At 42.9% G+C, this 25,639-nt stretch overlaps 1 protein-coding gene across 1 annotated transcript in view; it reads right to left on the reverse strand.

Moving 5' to 3' along the window:
* tmem200a (transmembrane protein 200A) overlaps positions 1-21,042 on the reverse strand; it is a gene marked incomplete at its 3' end in the record, with an annotated part of 60,732 nt that extends 39,690 nt beyond the window's left edge. The window contains exon 1 of the mRNA XM_080744786.1: positions 20,692-21,042. The remainder of the gene's footprint in view (positions 1-20,691) is intronic.
* Positions 21,043-25,639: the final 4,597 nt, after the last annotated feature.

Below are 25,639 nucleotides of genomic sequence, written 5' to 3' on the forward strand. Positions count from 1 at the left end.
AAGTTTGGTTTTGTGATTTTGAATATTGTCTGAGTTACCAAAAAGGTTTTTGTATTTGATTTGTTTGTAATTGATGGCTCCTTTTTAATTGTTTTAGTAATTGCTCTGGTTTTCTGCCAGTACCAATTAGGGGCTGGTGTAAGAGCCATTCTGACTGGTCATGTTAATTGATGATGTCACTAAAGTGAAGGCCATGGTCACACCCTAATTGTCTAGGTATTTAACCACTCTGTAATCAGCCTCAGGTGTTGCCAGTGGCAGAGGCAAACAGTTTGTGACTGTGTTCAGGGGCTATGGTCTGTATAGAGTCTTTGACTGTCATTTATTTACTTTATTTATATGTCAAGTATAGGACTTAGGCTAATAGATATTATAATTTATGCACTCAATGGATGTCTGGAGTTCAGTCATTTGAATACACGTCAGAACTTCCCTCGGCAACCTGTAGTACCCAGCGTATAGGACTTTGGGCACTACAGTATGTAATTGTATATTTGTTTAGGCTTATCCATTATAATTATAAAATCGCTATGATTTATCACTCGTTTTCCACCGTGGATCACTTCCTCATTTACTCAAAGCGGACAGCAGCATGAGTCATGTCCCCCTCCACGTCCATTCCAGACGCCGCCTGGAGGACCCGGTGAGATTTGCCGCGGGCATAGAATGTCTGCGTTAGCTCAGAGTATTGAGGGTAAAACAAACAGGATACAGCGGACATGATGACACATGAAGATGACAGCAGCAACAAGGTGCAATATTGTGCAATACGTGTCAGAAAAGCAACTACTAACAAGTCAGTGGTGGAAGAACTTCTCAGATGCTTTGGATTCAAAATATATATATTTGGCAAATGGAAAACTCAAGTAAATGTACCTCAAAATGTCTACCCCGGATTTGAACCCTGCGCAAGTGCTGATATTTTTACCATTGAGTTAATAGAGCCTGCCTGCTTGCTCAGCCTGGGGATAAATGTAATCTTGAACATCAGGTCAAGATTCTTGTCAGATCCATGTGTCCATAGGTCACAAATAGAGACAAAATACAACCACCCCAATTGTATTAAGTTATGTTGTATTAACATACTTTACCATACAGATTGTATAAGTTATATTGTATTAACATACTCTACCATACAGATTGTATAGGTTATATTGTATTAACATACTCTACCACCATACAGATTGTATAGGTTATATTGTATTAACATACTCTACCACCATACAGATTGTATAGGTTATATTGTCTTAACATACTCTACCATACAGATTGTATAAGTTATATTGTATTAACATACTCTACCATACAGATTGTATAGGTTATATGTATTAACATGCTCTATCACACAGATTGGGCACAATTACATTTTATTCATTAAAATATGTTGCATATATGCCACTTTAAGCACACTAGTGAGTAAAGGTACTTAGCTACTTTCCACCACTGCTAAAAGTGATATTAAATAAATAATGACAGGAAATAGCAGCAGTGGCAAAGTGTAAATTGCTGTGAGAACAGTAAGTGCTAAAAAATCGAACCTCTGTTCGAAGTGGAGCTGTGTGTGTGTGTGTGTGTGTGTGTGTGTGTGTGTGTGTGTGTGTGTGTGTGTGTGTGTGTGTGTGTGTGTGTGTGTGTGTGTGTGTGTGTGTGTGTGTGCGCGTGTGCGTGTGTGTGTGTATTGCAGTTGAAAACAGCGCCCCTCCCTTAACATGTGTGGTCATAAAAGGCACTACACCAGGCTTGAGGCTACATACAGACCCACCCACCCACCCACATACATACCTACACACACGGCCACGTATAGGGTAGCTTGTGTTCCACACAGCTCCAAAAATGTCAAACACGCCTAGGGGGTTTAAACCTTGCATGCACAAACATCATTCTGTTGTTCTACAACATCTCTCCCAGGCCCATTGACATGGAACAAGTTGCCTGAACTCTGTTCAGTCCAAAAGTTCAGCAACGGCGGATACAAGTCAACACAAAATATTTATATAATAGTCAACCCGTGACCTCGGGTTCATCATCACTGACGTGGTCGTGTTTTCATTCGATTCGAATTTTGTCGCTCCTGTGCGACATGGCAGAGACTGAGAGAGGACTGAGAGGTTGACCTTTAGTGAGGCCGTGGAAGTATTCACATTATTTTTGGATTTATTGCTGAAAGGAGGAGAACGACAACGCAAATTAGCCTCTGTGAACTAAGCCAAGTATATGTGGTCACTCCGGTCCAGTATAGGCTGCACTCTTGATTTTATGTTTACCAAACTTCCTCGCAGAGGGGTTTTAATCGTCAGTATAACGCAACAATATCTTCATTTCAGATGGGTCATTATCGACCTGTTTCTGCGAGAATTTACTGTAGAATTAAATGTGGGACACTTCCGGAGAACAGCAGACATACAAGCTCACGTCGCGTTGCAGATGCAACCGTTGTGAGCTTGTAGATCACTCTCGGATCAGTTCTCACCGGAACTGCCGCACGCCTTCTGCGCAATGCACGATGGGACTTTGGAAACTTGTGGATAGAAAGACCAAGAAAACCAAGGGCAGAGAGAGAAAGGAGAGATGGGGATTGGATTTGAACCCGGGTCCTTACACTCACAAGTTAGCATAACTAGCCCTTACCCGTTCAAAGATATGAGCTCCGAAATGATGTGCAGTGTGTGGATTATGGGATGTGCACTGTGCACACAGTATATGAGGGATGGAAAGTAACTTTAACTGGTGCTTGCATGCTAATATGTAGGAGCATCAATGTAAGAAATACCCGTTCCATTTAACGGCTACAGAGATACTGTGTACCGATCTGCATGATTTTGGACAACATCTGTAACAGGGCCAGTTATGTCAGGTGTGTTCATATGCTGATGGTGATGCGATTTCAGATCAATTGCTCCAGCCACTGAGGAGAAACGCGGTTTCAGACAGACAGACACTCAGACAGACAGACATTCGGAAAATTATATGTTAGATGTTCTGTGCACTAACTGGCTGGCCCACCCCTGACCTTTGGCTTTTTGACAACCACTGTTAACCACTTTCAGGCTGGTGTCCATATTTTGGGCATGTCATGGGTGATATTTTTGAGCGGTGCTAACCGCTCCTACGTCTGGTTTTGCGTGTATGTCCCTACTGTATGTCTGTAGTATGAGACTAACGTCACACGCGACTAATGCCATAGAAAGTATGCAGAGAACGACATCACCACAGCTGATGTCACGGATAGAACAGCCTATACAAGGAGATATGCACTTGTGTTGTTTGAGCACAGGTGCGTTTTTTGACTAATGTGTAGCAGATCTACAAGCTTGCGACACTTTGTTAGTATGTAGAAGCTATTTCGTTCACAGACAGAAAGACAGACAGACAGACACAGACAACTGAGACAAGAATGATTACACCGATGCCATACTGTGCGTGTCTCATGCGGGAAGGGTAATAAATATGAGAGATTGATCAGTTGGTACATGTTCATATTTCAGGGAGCAGTGGGGAGGTGGTGGTGGTTAAGTAGCTGAATGACCTCTGACATGAACATGATCCATCACCAGCCTTCCTGAACCTCCAGCTGCTGACCGTATGGTCAGGATTACATTAGTAATAAAACAGAGAGGACATTAATTTTAACTCATTAAAATAACTCTATTATACGGTAGTTGTAATGTATGGGCTGTGGATGGGAGCCATTCTGTGAGCGGCTTTAATTATATTATTATTATAATTATATTAATAAACTACGACTGCCCCGCCCCCAGCTATTAATTTCAATCAACGTTGCTCACCAATGAACCAGAAGCATCCGGAAGAACGCTCGGCTGTCTAGTTGATTGGCACTGCCGGAAGGGTGTGTGTGTGTGTGTGTCAAGTCAAGTCAAGTCACATTTATTTGTATAGCACATTTCATACGACAAGCGCAAGCTCAATGTGCTTCAATGAAAATGACAATAAAAAACAAAAATGTAATATAAAATAAAGCCCAAAATTAAAAAACAATAAAAACATACATATTGACACAAAGTGAACATACATATGATAAAAAGGAAAACAGTTTAAACAATACATTCTAACCCTAGGTAAAAGCTTTTGAGAATAGGTAGGTCTTCAGTTTGCTTTTAAAAGAAGACACAGTTGTAACAGACCTTAGATCAGCTGGTATCGAATTCCACAGAGCAGGACCATAGTGACTGAAAGCACCATAACCTGATTTAGAATTGATCCTGTATTCAGTGAGGAGACCTTTGTCAGAAGATCTAAGGGTTCTGGTAGGTACATATGGTTCAAGCATGTCAGAAACATAGGAGGGAGCTAAACCATTAAGAGATTTAAAAACAATAAGAAGCACTTTAAAATCAATTCTTTGCTTTACTGGGAGCCAGTGAAGAGAAGATAAAACAGGAGTAATATGTTCAAATCTCTTGGTTCTAGTTAAAACTCTAGCAGCAGCATTTTGAACAAGTTGGAGTTTATGTAGGACCTGTTTTGTTAGTCCAGTGAAGAGGACATTACAGTAGTCTAATCTACTGGAAATAAAAGCGTGAACCAGTTTTTCAGCGTCTGGTTGCGATAGGAAGCATCTAACTTTCGATATGTTCCTTAGGTGATAAAAGGCAGTTTTTGAGACGGAAGAGATGTGCTTCTGAAAGTTGAGATCTGTGTCTAAAATCACACCCAAGTTTTTTAAGTGGTCACTGGGTTTAACTGACAGGGGAGATAACAGGGAACTAATCTGGAGCCTTAAGTCCTTCGGACCTACTAATAAAATCTCTGTTTTCTCTTCATTTAGTTTAAGGAAATTGTTGGTCATCCAATCTTTTATGTCCGAGATACATCGCACAAGGTCATTTACTGGGTTAAGACTATTAGCTGAGACAGAAATGTATAATTGAGTGTCATCAGCATAGGACTGATAAGATATATTATATTGTTGGATGATGGATCTGAGTGGAAGCATATATAAATTAAATAGGAGTGGACCAAGAATTGACCCTTGAGGGACTCCAAATGGAGTTTTAACTCCATCGGATTCATAGCTGCCGATCGAAACAAAAAAGGATCTTCCAGTGAGGTAAGATGACAGCCAGTCTAGGACTATGCCTTGAAGGCCTAAGCATTGTTCTAGTCGCTGGAGAAGAATGGAATGATCTACTGTATCAAACGCAGCACTAAGATCAAGAAGGACCAGAACAGAGGCTTTATGATTGTCAGTAGCTATTCTGAGATCATTAACAACTTTGACCAAGGCAGTTTCTGTGCTATGATTGATCCTAAAACCGGACTGGCAGGCATCAAACAGATTATGGAGTGATAGGTAATTATACAATTGTTTGTAGACCACTTTTTCAAGAATTTTCCCTAGAAATGGGAGATTAGAAATTGGTCTGTAACTCTCAAAGAGAAGTGGATCAAGATTAGGCTTTTTAAGTAGTGGTGATATAATGGCGTGTTTGAGGTCAGTGGGGAAAATTCCAGAGAGTAGTGAGGCATTAACAATGGCCAGAACATCATTGACCAGACAGCTAAAAACATTTTTAAAAAACTTTGTGGGCAATGTGTCAAGGGCGCATGTTGCAGAGCTCAACTGTTGCACCGTTTCCTGAAGCTCACACTGTGTAATGGGTACAAAGTTGGAGAAAGTGGTGACAGTAAGGTGTTGGGTGGATGCAACATCATGCCCACCAGTAGAGGGCGACCTGATGTGATTCCTGATATTAAGAATTTTGCTGTTAAAATAGGAGGCAAAGTCATTGCACTTCTCCCTGGACTGCATTTCAGATGGTATTGATCGTGGAGGATTAATTAATTTGCCAATGGTGTTGAAGAGAAACTTGGAGTTATGAAGGTTATCATTAATAAGTTGAGAAAAGTATTGCTGTCTAGATGTTTTCATTTTGTTGTTGTATTTTTTTAGCAATTCTCTATATTCATTATAATCAACCTGCAGCTTACTCTTCCGCCACTTCCGCTCATATTGGCGGCAGGTCCTTTTTAGTGCTTTAATGTTTTCATTGTTCCTCCAAGGGGATTTTATCTCACCACTAACTACCTTTGTTTTTAAAGGGGCAATATCATCCATAATATGTTTAGTTATGGAATAAAAATTACTTACCAATTTGTCACATAAAGACAAAGGCGGCAGGACAGGATTAGAAACATAATCATGATCAGATGATTGTGACCCAACAACTAGTTCAGAATCTGTGTATAGGCTTACAAATCTATCTATCGTATTGGCACAAATAAAACGTCTACTAGTTGTTTTAACAGCAGGGACGTGTTTAGAGATCCACTCAAGGTTAAAAAATATACAAAAGTGATCTGAAATGGCAAGATCAATAAAAGTGGTTGTTGGGTCAATTTTAAGGCCCTTAGAAATGACCAGGTCAAGCGTGTGACCGCGCTCATGTGTGGGTCCCGAAATGTGCTGGATAAAATCAAAGGCTGATAAAATGTCTTTAAAAGAATTAGAAAAATAGTCATTGGCCTGATCAACATGAATATTCAGGTCCCCACACAAAAGTACTGAGTCAAATTTAACAGTAATTTGAGACAAAAGCTCACTGAATTCATCCATGAAACCAGTTCTGAGCTTCGGGGGCCGGTAAATGGTAATCATTAAACAGGGTTGAACAGCTTTGACGAGCATAGCTAAGTACTCAAATGTATTATAAGAACCAAGTGAGATAGGTTTACATGACAAAATGTCTGAATATATAGCAGCAACACCACCACCTGTCCTGTCAAGTCTTGGACAGTGAAAAAATGAAAATTTTGGTGGGGAGGCCTCAATCAGCTCTTTACTACCACTGTCATCTAGCCATGTTTCAGTGAGTAAAATACAGTCAAGCTTATAAGAGGTAATAATGTCATTAATAAGAAAAGTTTTTTCTTTCATAGCTCTAATATTAAAAAGTGCCATTTTAAGGCAGCTTGTAGCAGAGGTAATAGGGTTATTTTCAATAATAGCAGGTGTAGGTTTTACACACAGCCGTTCATCAGGAAATTGTGAAATTGCAGGAAGGACAAAACTAACATCACTAACATCAGCAGGACATCTCGGAAGTGAGAGAGTACTATGCAAGTTAGGGGCATAGTACTGGTCATGGTCCTGCTGAGAAAAACATCACTTATAAGCAATATAATTAATACAGTTATTAGTGAGTTTGGCTGTTCCCTTCACATTTGGGTGCAGCCCATCTGATTTAAAAAGGTCCCTCTGAGTCCAGAAATAGTTAAAGTTATTAATGAAACCAGTATCAGTGGCCAGGCTGTAATTCTGCATCCAAAGATTAAGATGCAGCAGCCTGCTAAAATGCTCGTCGCTCTTGAACATAGCTGGAATGGGGCCAGACAAGACACACCTCCTCCCTAGGCTTTCAACTGTATCGACAAGCGCTACCAGCTGGGCATGTAATTTGATACTTTGCCTAGCCATTACATCATTAGTGCCAGAGTGAACGATAACTGTGTGGACAGAGGGGTGAGCGTCGAGTAGGGAAGGAATTAATTCAATAAAATCACAGGTTTTTCCTCCTGAGAGACAATAAGTAGTTGCACCGGGAAGTTTAACAGATCTGATTATAGAATCTCCAACATATAGGACCTCCGGCCGATTGGAATTGTAGCTGTAAATGGAAAGTTTGGACGCATGTTGAGCAGGAATCAACAATGAGTGCTTTGAGTCAAGGTGGGCTGAGGATTCCTGGACTATTGATTGTGGCAGCGGAGGTATTGAAACAGCGTTTGGGGGCATTAATGGAGATGGAGAATGCGATTTAAAAACTGAATGGGGTGGCTGGGACTCGGGTTCCAGCGGCACTTGGGGGGACGTACGCAGACGTTTAACCCCAGGGGGAGCCACGGACTCCGGTGAGCCAGTGGTGGGGCTTGCGGGCCGTTTCTTTCCAGCTGACCGTTGAGAGGCTGGTGTGGAAAATCTCCTATTGATGACAGGGCAGGAGAGGATGGAGCTCCGGGGAGTCTTCATCAAAGTGGAAAGTGAATTTGCCGTGCGAAAGGACATATCCACCCCTGGATCGAAGAGGGGGAGAAGACCTACGGCTGATTTGGCTACGGTGGATTTTTTTTTTTGTTATTTTATCCTTTTTGCGCTGGCGTTTAGAAACAACAGTTGCCCAGGATGGCGAGGATGGAAAGCCGATGAGCGCAGGTGTAATAGCCGGGGCAGCAGACGCACCAGACGCAGCGGCGGACGTGGACGGCGAGCTGCCCCCATGTTCGGCGCTGGCAATGCAGGCACACACGGCTGCCTTCCGCTGGAGTAGCTCCTCGATGCGTTGCTCTATGGACCGCAGCTCCTCTTCCAGCTCGGAGACCTCCAATCGCGGAGCCATTGGATTAAAGTTGAGACCGCTGGTTTCAAACTTGGTCAACTCTCTTGGACAGGCAGAGGTAGTTGTCACCGCTGGATGATCAGGTAAGTGGACCCACGGTGTGCTGGGGAAGAGAAAGCTTATGGCCAGTAACAGTATAACAGTAATGTATAGGTGAAGAAGACGGTGTTTGTTGAAATTAGCCAGGAGCTAGTGCTGACTGGTAGTCAGACTGTCAAAGGCTAGTAGGAAGCAGTGGTACATACACACACGGGCTCCAGATGGAGCCCAATGCGGTGATCTGATGTAGATTTAAAGTCTGGTCTGGTCAAGGAAAGCGGGTCAAGGACGGAAGGCTACTTACTCACAAGGGCTCCAAATGGAGCCCTTTGCGGAGATCAGGTGTGTGTGTGTGTGTGTGTGTGTGTGTGTGTGTGTGTGTGTGTGTGTGTGTGTGTGTGTGTGTGTGTGTGTGTGTGTGTGTGTGTGTGTGTGTGTGTGTGTGTGTGTGTGTGTGTGCGCGCGCATATGCGTGTGCCCCACGGGAGCCTCATGCCCCAGGCTGCAGCTCTGTGCTGTGAGCCTGTGTAATCAGGCCCTGGGGGCATCACCTGTGAATGAATCATAGACGAAGGGAACGATGACCTCACCCATTACATTTGAAGATACTTTTCCAGCCACCATCTTGGAATTACCGGTCCCGAAGAGCAACCGGAAACTAATGCTGTAGTGGCTGGAAGGGCAGGGAAGCATATACTCTATCATCAATGAGCGGTACTCACTTAGTTCGCATGCTATCAAACAAGACACACGTGCATGTCTCCTTGTATGGACGGCTCTGTCGTAGGAGTGGTGGTTATCACCGCTCAAAAATGACAGTGTGGTTCATGTAAGTTGTAACCATGCGCTGAATACTAATGTACAGCTCTCCATTGTAGGCAAAGCCTGAATGACCGCCAGTGTCCTTCAGGAAGAAGCTGTGGTTGGTCTCTGTGTTAAACACACTGATGATGTACCCCTGGTCAACGATGAAACAAGTGACAGAGAGACAGATAAAGATCTCCATACATGGCTATAAAATGGACACAGGCAGAGGTTACAATAGGTTTTGTATAACCAGAGGAGCATGCATGCGTTCCCAACTGGCATTGTTCCCTTATTGAGCATCTTTCGTTCGCAACGGGGCGTCGGACTAGCAGCGAAAGTTGCAATCTTCAAGATAGCGTGTTGCATCATAACGCATTGCATCATAACGCGCTGTGAGCTTTGTAGATCTGCTATTTTTGCTAAGTTAGAACATAAATGAAAAAATAAATAGATACACCAGGTGTGTTGTTAAACTGAGCTGAATTCTGAGATCAAGCAAAACAAAAATACACAAAACAAATATGACCAAAAACATATCCAGAGAGAGAGTGAGAAGCGAAGCGAAGCAGAGCAAAGAGAAGGAGAGAGAGAGATTGTAGAGCCCGAGGGGAAGACCCCCTCTTGTTGTTGTAAAGGTCATCTGGAACAACACCATGGAGTGAGAAGCAGAAAGGATCAAGCAACACATGATGTGTGGAGTCAAGCAGAACGCTGAATATTGCATCAGTGATACCACCCTCCTCCTTCCAGCAGCACTTTGATCCACTGTGCTTCCCTGTACTATCCTTCCATAAAACCCATAATATACGACACAGCTGCGCTGTCCCACTGAAGGGAAAAATCGCACCCATGTGGAATGAGCGGTGCAGGGTGCTCAACAGCACGTCTGGGTGGCTGCAGCTGGTGATAACGTATACGGACGGATATTGGACATACTGTACACACAGGCCGAACTCATACATACATACCGTCGTTGTCGGATAAAAACCTTGTATGTTCAAAACCGTTCGTTTTGCATTTATCATTTTAAAAATTATTTAAACTAGTGAAAAAAGTCGATCTGCTGTTTTCACTACTTTTGTGCGACGGCCTTGTATGATGAAGCAGGGCTTTACTTTGTGAAAAAAAACATACAAATTTGAAACTTGGAGATACGAGGTTTCCACCCGACAACGACGATATGTAACATGGTTAATAATGATTCCTTGCCCAAACATCAATTGCATTGTGCTCTAGTGTTCTACAGTACCTTAAGTTGACTGCCAAGGGCCACAAGAGGCCGCCAAAGTGCCAGACATTCTCCCGTAGGCCACCGCTGTAACATAGGGGTACCCACGCAGCAGTGGATTTTAATTGCAATGGAATAAATCGTCGGAACACTTAGGATGGCTCGTTGGAAAGTGCCGGACGAACCAGGACCACCCACGTCTCTACAAGCAGCTCAGGGTAAGTAAAATAGAAAAAAGATATATTGGATTGGATTGAAAAAAAAACAAAAAAACGAAATTGTTCGGTTTTAGCACTAAAAGTTAAGAGTGTCCTGCCACCTTAAGAAAATTGGCACGGCTGCCTTTAGAGAACGATGTTGTCTCTTTCACTTCCTATTCTCTCCCTGATATGAGAGCGGTATAAGTTGTGTTTATTGTGCTCTGGAGATTATTTTAATTATTTTGTTATTTTCGTATGAATACATGAATACATATATATACACAGAGATCTTAAGACATACTGATGCTTTAGATAGTATTCTAATTTCACGGTATCTGCTCTATTTCCAGCATTTATTCAGCCATCTACTGTACTGTATGTCCAAGAGCAGATCAGTGATTTCCTCATTTGTCTGTCTATCAGAATAAATCCACTCAACAGAGAATCCTGGTCTGTGGTGCTTTTCAACACAACGCAAGATCACGTATGTTACACATACACAAAGCAACTATCGTTTTTTTTTTACCTTGCACGTCGATCTGGTTACAATAATTGGTAATGTGAAATAAGTTATTTCTGTTTTGTTATTATTGAATGATATTAAATATTGATGATGATAGTTAAATAAAATCATTTAAATGTGATACATATGTACAGTATGTGACTTTGTTATGGTATGAAGGTATACATTACGTCAAGAGATGTAGTCGGCCCTTGGATGCTTTAATATTTTCTAATGTGCCCCCTTTTGAAAAAAGGTTTGGAGACCCCTGATATAGCCTATCAGAATTCCTCTCACTTCACAGGCATTGACAGCTCAGTTGTGTTGATTGGTGAGACGGTGCCTTGGTAGTCTGACATAGCCACAAAACTATTATCCGCAATCTCCGAATGCTACATAGAGTCAGGAACGAAATCCCAGTAATCCACTGTAACTTTGAAATAAACATTTGACAGCGCCACAGCTGCCTGAGACCGGATTCTACCAAATATCTTCTAAATCCTAACAGTTTTCTGAAAACTACTTGTTTGCAATATGTCAGTGATGCTCAAACTTCTTCATGCCAAGGAAAGGACCACCCGAAATTTCAATAATATTGTGTTCCAGGGACCCCCCAGATGCAAAGATTTTAGTTAATTTCTAAGAGCGACACAAAGTTACACGCTAAGAGCTTGTAGATCTTCTATTTTTGAATGCCGGTAGCCAAAGTATGAAATAATGGTTAAAAGTGGTTACACATGATGCTTCCCCGGTTTGAATAGGATAATCCTATAAATAACTGCCTGAAATCTCTGCGTGTGAGTGAAAGAGTCCCCTGTGAGTGAGTCCCTGCGAAAGAGTCCCCTGAGTATTTGAAGAACCACTCAACCAGTTCCACTTCAAACTCGCCGTGCGTATCGCCGAGGACCCGGGGGAGTGACGTGCCGAGTGGGAAAGGTGGTCACGTCGGCAGTTCTCCTGAAAAACACTGATCCTTATACTGCGTGGAGTACCCTGTTGTCATCAATATGATATCATAGACATACCGGTAGACTGACCTGGACCACATATTTGGGCATTGGGTGACACGGAACTCCATGTATGGGCATAAAAGTGACAGATAGATAGTCTCACAAGCCACTGAGCCAGGCTGTTGTCTCCCACAATGCTCAAATGCTTCTGTCAAAGTCTGGTGCTCTGAAATGATCAAGCAATAATTTATCCGAATATAAATCAAAATCACAAAGCGCAAAACCTCCTATCTGCAAAAATCATTTTGTTGGGAAAATGAAAAAGAAAATGTGTGTTTAAAATTAAAACCTATCAACTATTTCACATGACATTTTTGGCAAAATGAGGGGCATAACGATCTTGCAGACAGACTGTGCAGCATAGCCTATAGTACCCATTTCAAGTGAAATCCAAAAATCATAAAATTTGCAGATAGGAGGTCTTTAGTCTTGCATTGTCAGACTGACAATGCAAGACTAAAGACAGATTGGCTGGCTGGACTAGGCCCAATTCTGAGCTGTGGGGCCTGTACATGATCTGTTAAAAACCCCTGTACTGATGTATGTCCTTTGGGAAGAAAGATTGGCCTTGAAGTTCTTTAATGAAGCAGTTTGTTGATCTTTTGGGAGATGCCATTAATAGCCTAGTGTGTGTGCCAGAGAGAGTGACAGAGAGAACGCTAGTACAATGTGTGTACAATATTCACATTATTCCAGTAAGCACATCACTGCATCAAATAAATAGTACATTAAATGCCCTATTCCTCACAAAAAAAAGGAGTTGCTATTTTTGGCGTTTAGAATTTTGATCACAGTCTGTGAGTTTTATAAATATTGAACCCATCGAAAGTATCAATCAAGAGCTTGTGACTAAATAATAACTACATTTAATCCATTGGTACACAAGTTTCTCTTTTTCTTGCTTTTTTTTCCTGTCTTCTTTTTTTTTCTTGTGGTGACTGGGCATGTTCTGAGGAACTTTGTTTTATTCGTGTATATAGTAGTTTAGTCTTTTTTTCGTGTCTTTTTTTCGTGTTTTTTCTGATCGGCTGGCAGAAAAAGTGGGGGAAGGGCCTTCTGTGCCCTGCGAGGAACAAAGCAGAGGAAACAGTGGCCTACCTCTATCAGTTTAGCCTGTCTTAAGCGTGTGGCCCTGGGGCAACGGGACTGGCTCGTTGCTTTGGTGTTTTTTTTATGGAGACACCAGTCTGTTGGTAACCTCGCATCACCAGGCTTTCCGCTGGGGGAAAGCCTGGTCTTCGTTTACTAAACGGGCCGTTTGATCCGGTCGGGAGCGGAAGATCTCCTACGTTTTTCTGTAGTCCAAAACGGACTACACTTTGGCCGGAAACAACGATCGGAAACAGTTTCAACCCAGTTAGCGCATGCGCAAGTCGTTAGCCATGTAGTTAGCGCATGCGCAAGTACGGGTTAAAACTGTTTCCGGTCGTTGTTTCCGGCCAAAGTGTAGTCCGTTTTGGACTACAGAAAAACGTAGGAGATCTTCCGCTCCCGACCGGATCAAAAGCCCGAAATTGGAAGCCAGCCCAGGCTAGTCTGTTGGTGCCGTAGGCATGGAGGTGTACGTGGACCTTGTTCTGGATGCAGGCGAGCATGGCGGCGGGAGTCAGATCCGGAGTAAACTGCATACGCGCGATGTTCGCGCAGAAGAGGAGGCCTACACGCTGTCGTCGTGAAAGCCCGTAACTCTGGCCAGAGGCGCACGCTGCGCACCGGAGGAGCGGAGCCCTCGCCGCGGAGGCTCGTGGCGTGGACCGGAGGATGTGTCGCTGTGGAGGTCCGTAACATACGTGGGCCAAGACGGCGGAGGAGACGCTGTACTACCGAGGCTCGGAAGGACGATTGCAACGCGCACACAACTCCACGATATTGTTCCAATCTTCCATCCCGGGCCATCCAAATGACTCCCCCCCCGCCCTCCCTCCTGTATTGCGGAGAGGAGCATCGCCATCTATCTGCGTTTTTTTTTTTTTTTCTTTTCTTTTCCTTTTTCTTTGTTGTGACTTGACATTGGTCACTTCTTTTGTTTGCACAGACTTTTGGACACTTTTTTGGCTCTGCACTTTTTCTTTTATTTAGGCTAAGCATTATTATTATTGTCTTGGTGCAAACACTTTTGCATACTGTATATATGTGTAGGCTATATATTTTTTGGCACTACGTTGAGAAGTAGTTTCTAATGTTTGAATGACTGGACCATTGTAAGTTCTTTGAGTTTGCAATATGCTTAGAAAAGTCCCTTAAAATTGCAATCCTTTACTTGAAACGTTAGTACTACTTTTTTGTTGTTGTGTTCTGTCTCGACACTTTATGTATATATATATATATATTTTAACCTAATTGCAATGTATGGCTGATTCTCCTGTATTGTTGATTCTTCTTTCTTGTTTGTTTTTGTCACTCGGCTGTACACAACAGTCCTTTTCTTTTTTTCTTTTTTTCTAACTGTCCTGTAACCTTTAACTGCTGTACCTTCTGGGTAACTGAATTTCCCCCTTGGGATAATAAAGGTATCTATCTATCTATCTAAGTTCTTTTTTTCCCCATTTCCTGACTAGCAGTTGTTTTGGACATACAAGGTTTCTGGCCCACGTCGACAAAGCCATCATTCTACACCAGCCTGTGGAGCTTCCTCCAGCGCACTCCGCTCTACAGCACTTTTTGACAAGAGTAAACGGTCAGGTTTTAGAATAGCCTATACCAGGGGTGGGCAACTTTGATGATGGCGAGGGCCACTATATTTCCACCTCCACTCCAGAGGGCCACATTGCATATTGCTACATTCTACTTTGTAATTCTAGTATCTTATACAAAAGAAGCAAAAATAGCAGATCTACAAGCTTGCTTCTTTTGAATTGGAATCCTGAATAATTCTTTTGATATTTTTTAATTGGAATCCTGAAATCTAACATTTTGATTTATTTTCCAACGCATTTAGTTATATACTCATGTTAACTTTATGAACTTAAATACTAATACATTGGACATAAAAAATATATACATTTACATTTTTAATGCAACTATACTAGTCATTAAGCTACTAAGATAGACTGACGGAATTAAAGCAGGTCATATTTGGAATTGTAACAGCTGAAATCAATAATATATTAGTATTCCGGTATTAACCTGTGGGCCGCATTAAGTGAAGGTGGGGGCCGCATGTGGCCCCCGGGGCCGCCAGTTGCCCATTTATGGCCTATACCTACCGCACGGCCTCAAGTTTGCTTCCTTCCAGACGATGTCCCTTGCCGGCACCTCACATCGTTCACCCTGCCTGAGTCTGTTTCCCCCTTGAGATCGATACAGTTCCATTTAATTAAGTCGAGCTGAATTGAATCATCAGTTTCACGTGTCAGGTGTGTGTGTGTGTGTGTGTGTGTGTGTGTGTGTGTGTGTGTGTGTGTGTGTGTGTGTGTGTGTGTGTGTGTGTGTGTGTGTGTGTGTGTGTGTGTGTGTGACTGTGGGGAGGGGGTACTGGAGCGATCCCTCTGTTGATTCTGGTAAATTGACTCGCTCTGTCTTACTCACACAGTCCCAATTGTGCCTGACTGTCAGGTCTCCCGTTCACAAAAACTGTGTTCTTTTATACGTTTTTGGCTCAGAGTTCTCTGAGGACCCTTTAACAATGAGGATTTACCATCTCTTGGGTTGTCCCACACCTGAAACGCACACGCACGTTTCAGCGCAGTTTGTGTGCGCGCGTGTGTGCGTTTCATCAAAGCAGGCTTAATATTACCCAGCTTTTATGGGGATGATTTCCAGGCAAATCGCGATATAGGCTACCTTTCCTTACTAACCCTGCTTCTTCAAAGATGGCCAGGTCTTGGCTGCCATCTCAATCCATTCCAAAAGTCATACATAATACATTTTTAATGAGATATGTGAAATAGAGTTGGGCCTAGGCCTTCTTGAATTCACCATGACGTCTAGCCTGAGAACACTTTAGGTCACGTAGAGGTTAGAACGTGACCTAATATGTGAGGTTTCTGGGTTCAATGCCGAAGTGCTATTAGACCAGACAAAAGTAACGAATAAATTAAGCTGTCACATAATTGCAGTGGAGTGAGAAGTACCCAGTTTCCTCTGAGAATATTGAAATCTCAGTGGAAATACTCGGGTAAAGTAACAAATATCTCAAAACTGTACTTGAGTAGAGTGCTTGAGTAAATGTACATACAGTATAGTTACTTTCCACCGCGGGAATGAGATGCTGAACCAGAGCCCAAATAAATATTCATAAACTGACAGTAAAAGGATATTATTATGGAATAATGGGTCTATATCTAGAATTTCAAATCATCTCAAATAACCCTTAGCTCAATATACTAAGAGGGTAGGAAAACGGTCAATATGGGTCTCTCTCTCTCTCTCTCTCTCTCTCTCTCTCTCTCTCTCTCTCTCTCTCTCTCTCTCTCCCTCTCTCTCTCTCCCCCTCCCCCTCTCTAATATTATGTATTTCTCTCTTTGAGCATGTCTTGGCTTCTAGTAGTAGTGTTACATATTTGATTAGCTATTGTCCCTGCCTGGTAACACAATAGACAATTAATTAGCTAGCGCAATATTCTGAAGAATAGGAAAAACAGTCATGTATAATAAAATGAATAAGGATGCTATTACACCCTCCATTAAAAATTAAAATAGAAAAACCTATTAAAACCGAGGACTGTTTTAAAGGCCACTTCACCCGTTTTTCTTCATATAAATTTAATGGTCCCTGGTCTCCCCAGTCCCACTAATGCTCATTACAAGATATCATGGCACCATTTCTGTCTCTGATCTGTGTCTCGGAGGAGGACTATGGACAGTGCAGAAACCCTGCCTACGATCACACCTGTATATGAGAGTGGATCCATTCACGACCCATATCCACCAAGGACACTCTTTTTCCCCCAGGCGGATTTGGTCTGGTTCCAGGCTAGCACTCAGTGGCTTCTGGAGGTCGACAACAAAAACCTGTCAGTCAGCGTGTGTCCCGGGCCAACGATCAACCTTTACTCAAAGATAGTGCGGTGCTATAATTATGTTAATCTATTCGGAAGCTACATTCTGAGCCAAAGGCCGATGACCCCGAACACGTCTCTGCCATTTGCCGGACCATCACACTGACTGACCTTGTAATCCTGAAATTGGAATATTTCAGGTTTACTATTTTGTAGAACGAAGTATAGGCTAATACAGTTTTAAATGGCTAATCACACAATTTTGAACTTTTGATATATTTTTGATTAATTTCCAAGACCTATCAAGAGCACAAATCATTAGTGTACCATCCTAGAGTATAGTTTGCCTTCTCTCCAGCTCATACAATCCCACAAATACTACCTGTGGCCCCCGGGGTCAAACTCCACACACATTTAAAATGCAGAAATGTGCTCTTTTCCCAGTATATCTCCACCCAAACTGACAACCAAGCCACCGAAAAGGAGCTGGTTGTTGCCTCTGACAGTTGTGTTACCAAGCATTCCCGCCGGGGGACGCTATGGGAGCTGGCGGCGTGTTCCTCCCTCCGCGTCATCAGCGCCCACACCCTAGGTGGGGTTGGCGATAGGGCCTTTCTGTGTGGAGTTTGCATGTTCTCCCCGTGTCTCCTAGGGTTGATGCCCTCACAAAAACATGCACGTAAACCTGGTCTCAATAATGCCTCCCCTGGCCAGCCGGGGCGCCTGATGGAGGGGAAAGGAACTGGTTGGAATAACGTGTTCCTTCCACGCGCTACGTCCAAACCAGGGAAATCTCCACTGTCAGGTGAAAAGAAGCAACTTGGACTCCTCATGCATAGAAGGAAGCATGAGGTCAGTCCATTGTCTCCCCAGGCGTGGCAGAGGGAGTGCAGAGCCCAGGTTTACATAGGCAATTAGCACTGGGTGAAAAAATGGGTTACAAAATTGTGGGATAAAAATTATTAAAAAAAAACAAAAACAAAAAAAAACAGTTGTGTTACCAAGCAAGGTTAAGTATTGCGTTTGGCACAGAGAGCTCAGTCTGACATAATCATGGCAAAAGGTGAGCCAAGAGAGAAAGAACAATCTCATAATTTGCAGGTAACTTCACAAGGTGGTATGGTGTCCCTAAAATAGGCTACTATTCCCTGCTTAACGAGACACCTTGCAGCAGCAACACACTAGACATCATAGGGGGCTTGAGCCCCTGCCCTTTTATCGTCTGTAAAAAGTACCCTCTCCAGACCATGAATGCAGTTTTTATTATGGCGAAAGAAATGAAAATTCCCTCTTTCCATGCCATACCTGAAAGCAGCATTCAAGAGAAATTGTCTTGTCCAAATTCTCTTGAACTTGAATGCAGCATCTTATGTTGAAAGAATTGCCCTCTCTGTATAGAAATCCATGCCGTTAAGCCACATCTCCAGTAGTGACTTGATTATGCTTAGTTCAGTGTGGCATAAAGCACCTGAAATCTGCACGTCCCTGCTAACGAGACACCTCACAGCAGCAGCATCCCAATCTTGTCTCCAGGCGGCGCCTGGCCTCTGTCTGCGTTTTACACCATGGCTATGCACTTGATATTTATGTGTGTGAACTGTGAACTGGATTTTGCTCTGTGAATTGGTTGTAACTGCATGACGGTGTGCTTTGTGGGCTTGGTGGCAACTAAAGCTACCAACCTGTGGGTCCTCCCTAGCCTAATAGTTGTTCACATTACAATCATTTTAACCACGTTATCCATTTATATGTTAGTTATTCAAACATTGCAGATGTACAGCCGGTCACTTCGTCCCACGCTGTGAGCTTGTACGTCTGCTATTTTTTTAAAATATTTGGTAAAATATCAAAACTTTTTTTTTTTCTTTTTTTTTCTCTCTCTCTCTTCTGGGGGTCCCTCTCTGGCACAAAACATGTTCAGGTGGGAGTCTGCAGCCAAATACATATCAATTCGGGGGTCCTTGACATGAAATGTTTGACCACCACTATTGTGTGTCTGTGAACAGACTAAAGCAGGGGTCTTCAACTTTTTCAGGCCAAGGACCCCTTAGTTGAGAGAGAGATGAAGCAGGGACCCCCACAACCTGTTCATAGATTCCATATAGTTTCATCTTTTGACAGCACAATCATCAGTGTATTTTGGATTAATGTACATTTGTGTTTTAAGATATTTAACCACTTGAACCGTCAATACTTAATACACTTTACCTTTCACTCTGTACTTAGTCTGCTCCTTTTCTCCTCTACACCAAAGCTCTTTGCCAAAAATAGCCGATCTACAAGCTTGTAGATCTGCTATTTTTGGCAAAAGTTCTCAGAATATGGACACTAGGGTTCAAGTGTTCAATATAAAAAAGAAGAAAAACAAGTTTCTATCACTCAAAGATTTGGAGGACCCCCTGTAGTAACTCTAAGGACCCCCTAGGGCTCCCGGACTCCCTGTTGAAGACCCCTGGACTAAAGTGTGGCCCCTGGTTGAATGAGCTGCTGTTGGGCTACTAGAACATGAACTGACCACTCTGATAGTGCTGCTCAGCTCTCTGCCTCCCCCGTGTCTGGCAGCAGGATGGAGCACGATATTTGCACGTGACGTGGTCTGGTGTGCCCCCCTCCCTGGCAGCCAATAAAACACTAGCAAGCCTAAATTGGTCGTCTTGGAGACGTTGAGAGAGAGAGAGAGAGAGAGAGAGAGAGAGAAAGAAAGAGCGAAAAAGAGCAGCACATCTGATAAAACATGAGTATTTAAGCCTAGCTACGCAAGGTTAGATAAAATATGACTTCACTCCAAAAAACACAGTGCCAGCGAGCTCGCTCTACGCACGCTCTACATAATTTGGTAGGGAGTATGGTCTAGGGACATAGCAGCCTGGAAACCAAACGAATCTGCCAGTGAAAAACATAAATAAATAGCTCTATCAGTCTGGCCATGCCAGGTCAAGGGACACCCGGGCTATAATGTCTATCAACAGATTACGCACAAAATAATTGTGTTTTAATAACGTATCAATGTATAAGTAAGAGTGTACAAAAGCCTACCAATTTGCACTCTCAGAGTTAAAACAATACTTGGGATGTGCCAACAATAACCCACGCTCTGGTATTTCTTCTGGTAGGCTATAAGCCAAGGCAGCCAATCAGCCTCTTTAGTCTACAGTTACACTGCTAATAATATGCCCCGAAGGGGGCAGACCTCCATTCAGAAACACCCCAATTAGAAACATCCCGGCATTCAGAAATACCCCCACTGAGGTTAGGGTTAGGGTTTAGGTTAGGTTTAGGTGACACCTCCACTTAGAATACTGGAAGTCAATCTTCTGAATGGCAATGTTTCTGAATGGAGATGTGTAACCGCCACGACGATAGGGCGATAGGCTACTGTACATGTAGCTCTGGTCCATCGCGTCACCTCCCGCATCACCGGGAGCGATGCGGGAGGTGACGCGATGGACCAGAGCTACTGTAGCCTACATGCATTTATTATGTTGTTTGAGTAGCCTAAAACACATCATTCAATATTCATGGTTTCGTATAGGTCAAGGTTGATCCCAACACGTCCAACTAGTCTCTCCTCCACCAGGTCACATAGGATAAATAATGAAATAAAAACTCACCTTTTAGAAAAGCGGAGTTTTCTCTGTCAGTGTTCCATTACGCATGGAGGGGGGGGGGTGGATGGATGGATGGATCCACGCGTGAGGTCACCTTGGGGGGGGACTAATGAATTAATTCCTTTGAATTCCCATGTTGCTCCAGATTAAACTGATCTCCCAGCTCTTTGCTGGAAAGCTTAAAGCCACACCAGCCCTTATATCGTCTGTAGGAAAACAAAATACTTCATAAGATCCTTGAAAGAACCAGACTTTCCATGAAAAGCGTGTAGTTCCACAGAGCGACGCTCCAAGCCTTTCACATCCACCTAACCCTTCATCTTCTCTCACATCTTGTCAACAACAACACCATTACCATTAGATTGCTCCAGCCATTGTTATTATAATTATTGACCTGTAGCTTTTTAAAACATCTAAAAAAACGCGAAGCTTTCCCAAAATCAAATCGTTTATTGCAGGCAAAACAATGCGCGTGGTGGGGCGCGTAAAAGAGGACGCTCCTGGAATCAATCACCTCGGATGAGAGATCCGCAAAAAAAAAAAAAAAAAGCGCAACCCGGAGCTCAAAGTATGTTTGGGTAATAATTTCCAGTGTAAAAGTTTTGACTGCGTCACGGCAAGAACTCCGAAAACAGCGGAAAAAACTATACAAAAACCTCGATAGATGGTCTTCTCCGTTAATATTCCATTATTCCCAAAAGTCTGACAAATAAAAGGACAAACTTGACTCAACGTCCCAAAGGAAAGCCGCTCCGATCCTCTCTCTGTATGCCTGTTATCCTGGTTGTATTGTATTGTATTCTGGCAGTTGTAACGTTACTTTGTAGCCTAGGCTGCGAATAATGTGGAGAGAATCCGTTCATCCATCCACTATGACGTTAACCGCGCTTCCCTGCTTCCCATGAGTGGGAGTGGGTGGGGGTGAGAGAGAGAGAGAGGGGGGGGGGGGGGGGGGGGGAGAAGAGAGAGAGAGAGAGAGAGAGAGAGAGAGAGAGAGAGAGAGAGAGAGAGAGAGAGAGAATGAAGTAAATAATGGATAGGTTAAATGAAGCGCAGTAGCAGAATCAACTGAATCCTGATTGCATTATCATATAAAACACTGTTATCTTTAGCCTAACAGACTTTAGTGTGTGTGTGTGTGTGTGTGTGTGTGTGTGTGTGTGTGCGCGCGCGTGCGCGCGTGCGTGCGTGTGTGCACATGTTTTAGATAGATATCTTGTAATAATTATTGGCATGCTGTTTTTGTTTGGTTTTATTTCGCTGTGCTTTTGTGTTGTGTGTACACATGTGTGTATGTTGTGTATTGTGTGCTGTGCGTGTGTGTGTGTGTGTGTGTGTGTGTGTGTGTGTGTGTGTGTGTGTGTGTGTGTGTGTGTGTGTGTTTCTCATTGTGTTTATGAATTGTGTATTTTTTTTCTGAGTTAGACTGGAATCAAAGCCCTGAGGGTAGAGGGGGCATGAAGCACACACGCACGCGGGCGTGCACGCGCGCGCACACACACACACGCATACACACACTCACACAGAGGAGTGGGCAGTGTGTAGAGATGCATAGCAAAGATGTTGCAGATGTTGGTGTGTAATTTCCTGTATTTACATTCTGGAACACATTCAACTGAGATGGAAGAGAGACACAGAGAGACAAACAGAGAGAGAGAGAGAGAGAGAGAGAGAGAGAGAGAGAGAGAGAGAGAGAGCAATGTGACTCAGCTCTGTTCCGCTTCATTCCATTTTTAATTGTACATTTTGGAGTTTAGAATGTATTCATTCCACATTTGCTTTGGAAAAAAAAAGCACCATAGAATTAAAGAGTGAGAGACAGAGGAAGAGAGACAGACAGGGGGAGGTCTGTTCTTTGATAACTATTAGGGGCCTTTTCCACCGGCAGAGAACCGGTTCAGGTTCTTTCTCCCGCCTATGGAATGAACCAGAGGTGAGCTTTTCCACAGAGAACTGGAGTTGGTTCTGAACCGTAAAAGTTGGTTTGTGGCCAGTTCGTAAGAACGAACCAAGGTTCCAAGAAAGTTGCCATCCCATAGGCGGGAGAAATAACTCGAACTGGTTCTTTGCCGGTGGAAAAGGCCCCCAACTGGAGCCAAACCCCTTATATACTTCGTCATATGACAATTATGGGGGCTTGTAGGTCTGCTATTCTTTGCTATTTTTGAAAATGTGGAGAGAAAAAAAGGGGAAAAAATGGCCTAGAGTGTTTCACAACATGATGGATCAGTGCACCACACTGCACAGAAGCACTGAAAGTAAGTAAATGAAGGGTGAGGATGCTGGCCATTTGCCTAGATTGAAGTTTAAGTGAAGCCAAGTGCCCTGAGCTTTAGGGGAGGGGGGGCGATTAAAACACAAACACACACGCACGAGCTGGCGTGCACGCACATTCGTACACACTTACAGTACACACTCTCACACAAACACACACGCGTGGGCACAAGAGAGAGAATTCGTATAACTCCCTTTCACAGACAACCTTGTTCATTCCGTCAAGAGTCTATACAGCAAAACCTGGCTCTGCTTTAGAAGTTCTGCCAGAACCCTGACCTGACCAGTGGCGTCAGTTCAGCAAAAGCTAGGGTATGGCAAAGATGGGAGTCCTCATGGATAAGAGGCATTACATTTTGTATAATACAGTTATATTGTAAAAATAGCAGATCTACATGCTCACAACGCCTCGCGCTGCGACTGCGAGGCGTTGTGAGCATGTAGATCGGCTATTTTCAGAATGTCTGAAAAAAACGAATTTTGGCTGTTTTTTACACAGGTTTCTACAGTTTCTTGGTCTGGATATGGCAGCCTGGAATGGTTTTTCAAGTGCAGCAATAATGCATTATTAACAATAATGCATTGCACCTGTGCAGCTGACCTGCAGAACCTGGGAATATACCATTTTGTCAAGATGGGGAGAATACAAGTGTGGAGAATATAATTATAATACCTTGTTAAAGTGACCATTTTGTTAAATTTTGCATTGTAGTTATTTTACTGTAATTTAACAACATAATAACCAGCACAGATAGACAAAGAGACATTCATGGATTTATATTTAAAAGTAACTTTTATTTTTCCCCCTGGACCCAGGGTATGGCAGCTGCATACCCCTGCCATACCCAATTGACGTCCCTGGACCTGACCATTAACCCTGATGAAATGAAATAAAACCTACAATAATTGTTAGGCACGCAGGTGGCACATTGGTAAAGTGCCTGCCCACCACCACGAGGTTCAAATCCACTGTCTGTGGTGCACCCGGGCGGCTCTGTTGAGCGCCTCTCTCTGTCAGTGGTTCTCAACCTTTTCAGGCCACAATCCCCGAAATAATCATATTTGAACTGGGGACCATCCCACACTGACAAGCACTTGGAGTTGTAAGAGTTGAAAATAGCTGCAATTTCTGCCTCTAATATTTCACAATTTGGCCAATGTTTAATTTGTCATTTTAGAGGTCCTTAAATTGTCACCTAAGAAATGTGCATATACCCTCTACAGAGTCTATACACTTAAATGTTATGTTGGTTTCTTTACTGTTGATTGAGAGAACAATGTTTCACATTTAGTTCATCATCAGGGGACCCCCCAAAATAATTTGTGGACCCGACCCACAGGTTGAGAACCACTGCTCTAGGTCGTCCTCAGACGAGCCCTCCGTCGGCGCTTCCAGTCATCCCGGTTCGGGAGCGTGTCGTCGATATTGCGATGTAGCATTTGTTCGACATCCCATTAGTTCGACGCTGGTGAATGCTTACCTGGTGAAATGCTAACCTGCCGACGCTGGTGAATGCTAACCTTGGTGAATGTTAACCACTATGCCTGGCTAAAGCTAACCCAAACCCTAACCCTAACCTCATTAAAACTTGATCCGGTCGGGAGCGGAAACCACTCAACGTCATGTTGTAGTCCTTAAAGCAGTGGAGTAGTCAAGGGGGGGCCTGGATTGTGCCCACCCAAAAATAACTAAAATATTTGCGGCACGAAGTGCGGCACAATGCGCGGCACGATGCGGCGATGCACGGCTATCTAAGCAAAGAAATGAAGAAAATGGGGAAAAAACATCCACTCGAAAACCTGCATGCAGAGATAAAAGAGACTCCACATTACAATCCACGTACAGAGCAGAATTAGGCCAATACCCTCGAATATAAATAAATGAATAAAATGATTTTTTGGAAACGATTCAAAATGAGCACAAAGGGTTAGGGTCATTAAAGGACAACTTTGTAGATTGCAATTAGAGAAAATAAAAGATGAGTGTTAAAATGTTTTCATTTACTGCTTTCTATCGTTTTAGCCATTTTGGTGACGTAGATTTCAGTGGGTGGGGGCATGCATACAAGTGGCTAAATATGTCTTTTTAGACACAATAAGCTGGTGATTTCTTTACTAATAACACTACTATCCCCCTTAAGTCACATCTGCCCACATTTTAATGCTCATCTTTTCTTTTCTCTAATTAAAAATCTAAAATATGAACCCTTGTTGTAAAAAACGAACAAAGTTGTCCTTTAAATCCCTCGACGAAAGGATTCAATGATAGAAAGCAAATATATGAACTTATAGAAGAGTCAGTCAACTGGTCCCGATGCTGAACAGACCAGCATAGACCCTCCTATCATCACTAATAACAACCCCCGCTGCCACCAGTTTTTTCTTTTATATATATGTTTATTGATTTCTTTTTCACACATAACAATGCATACACTCACACCCATTCACTCACCCCCACACAAACAGCCTACCCCCGCACATGCCCATTAAAAGTCACCTTGTTTACAAAATAAAAATAAAAAAACAATTCAGATGACATTGTTCACATCATTTTTTATTTCCATTTATTTTCCTCTTCTCTTTAACCTTACATTACCATTGTGAATATGCACATTATTTTCAAGTATTTGTCTCCACAGCACCCATATATACCCCCCAAAGCTGTTCGAAGTCGCTC

Source organism: Nannobrachium achirus (genome assembly GCF_963921795.1).
Source record: "Nannobrachium achirus genome assembly, chromosome: 16".
In the NCBI taxonomy this organism is placed as follows: Eukaryota; Metazoa; Chordata; class Actinopteri; order Myctophiformes; family Myctophidae; genus Nannobrachium; species Nannobrachium achirus.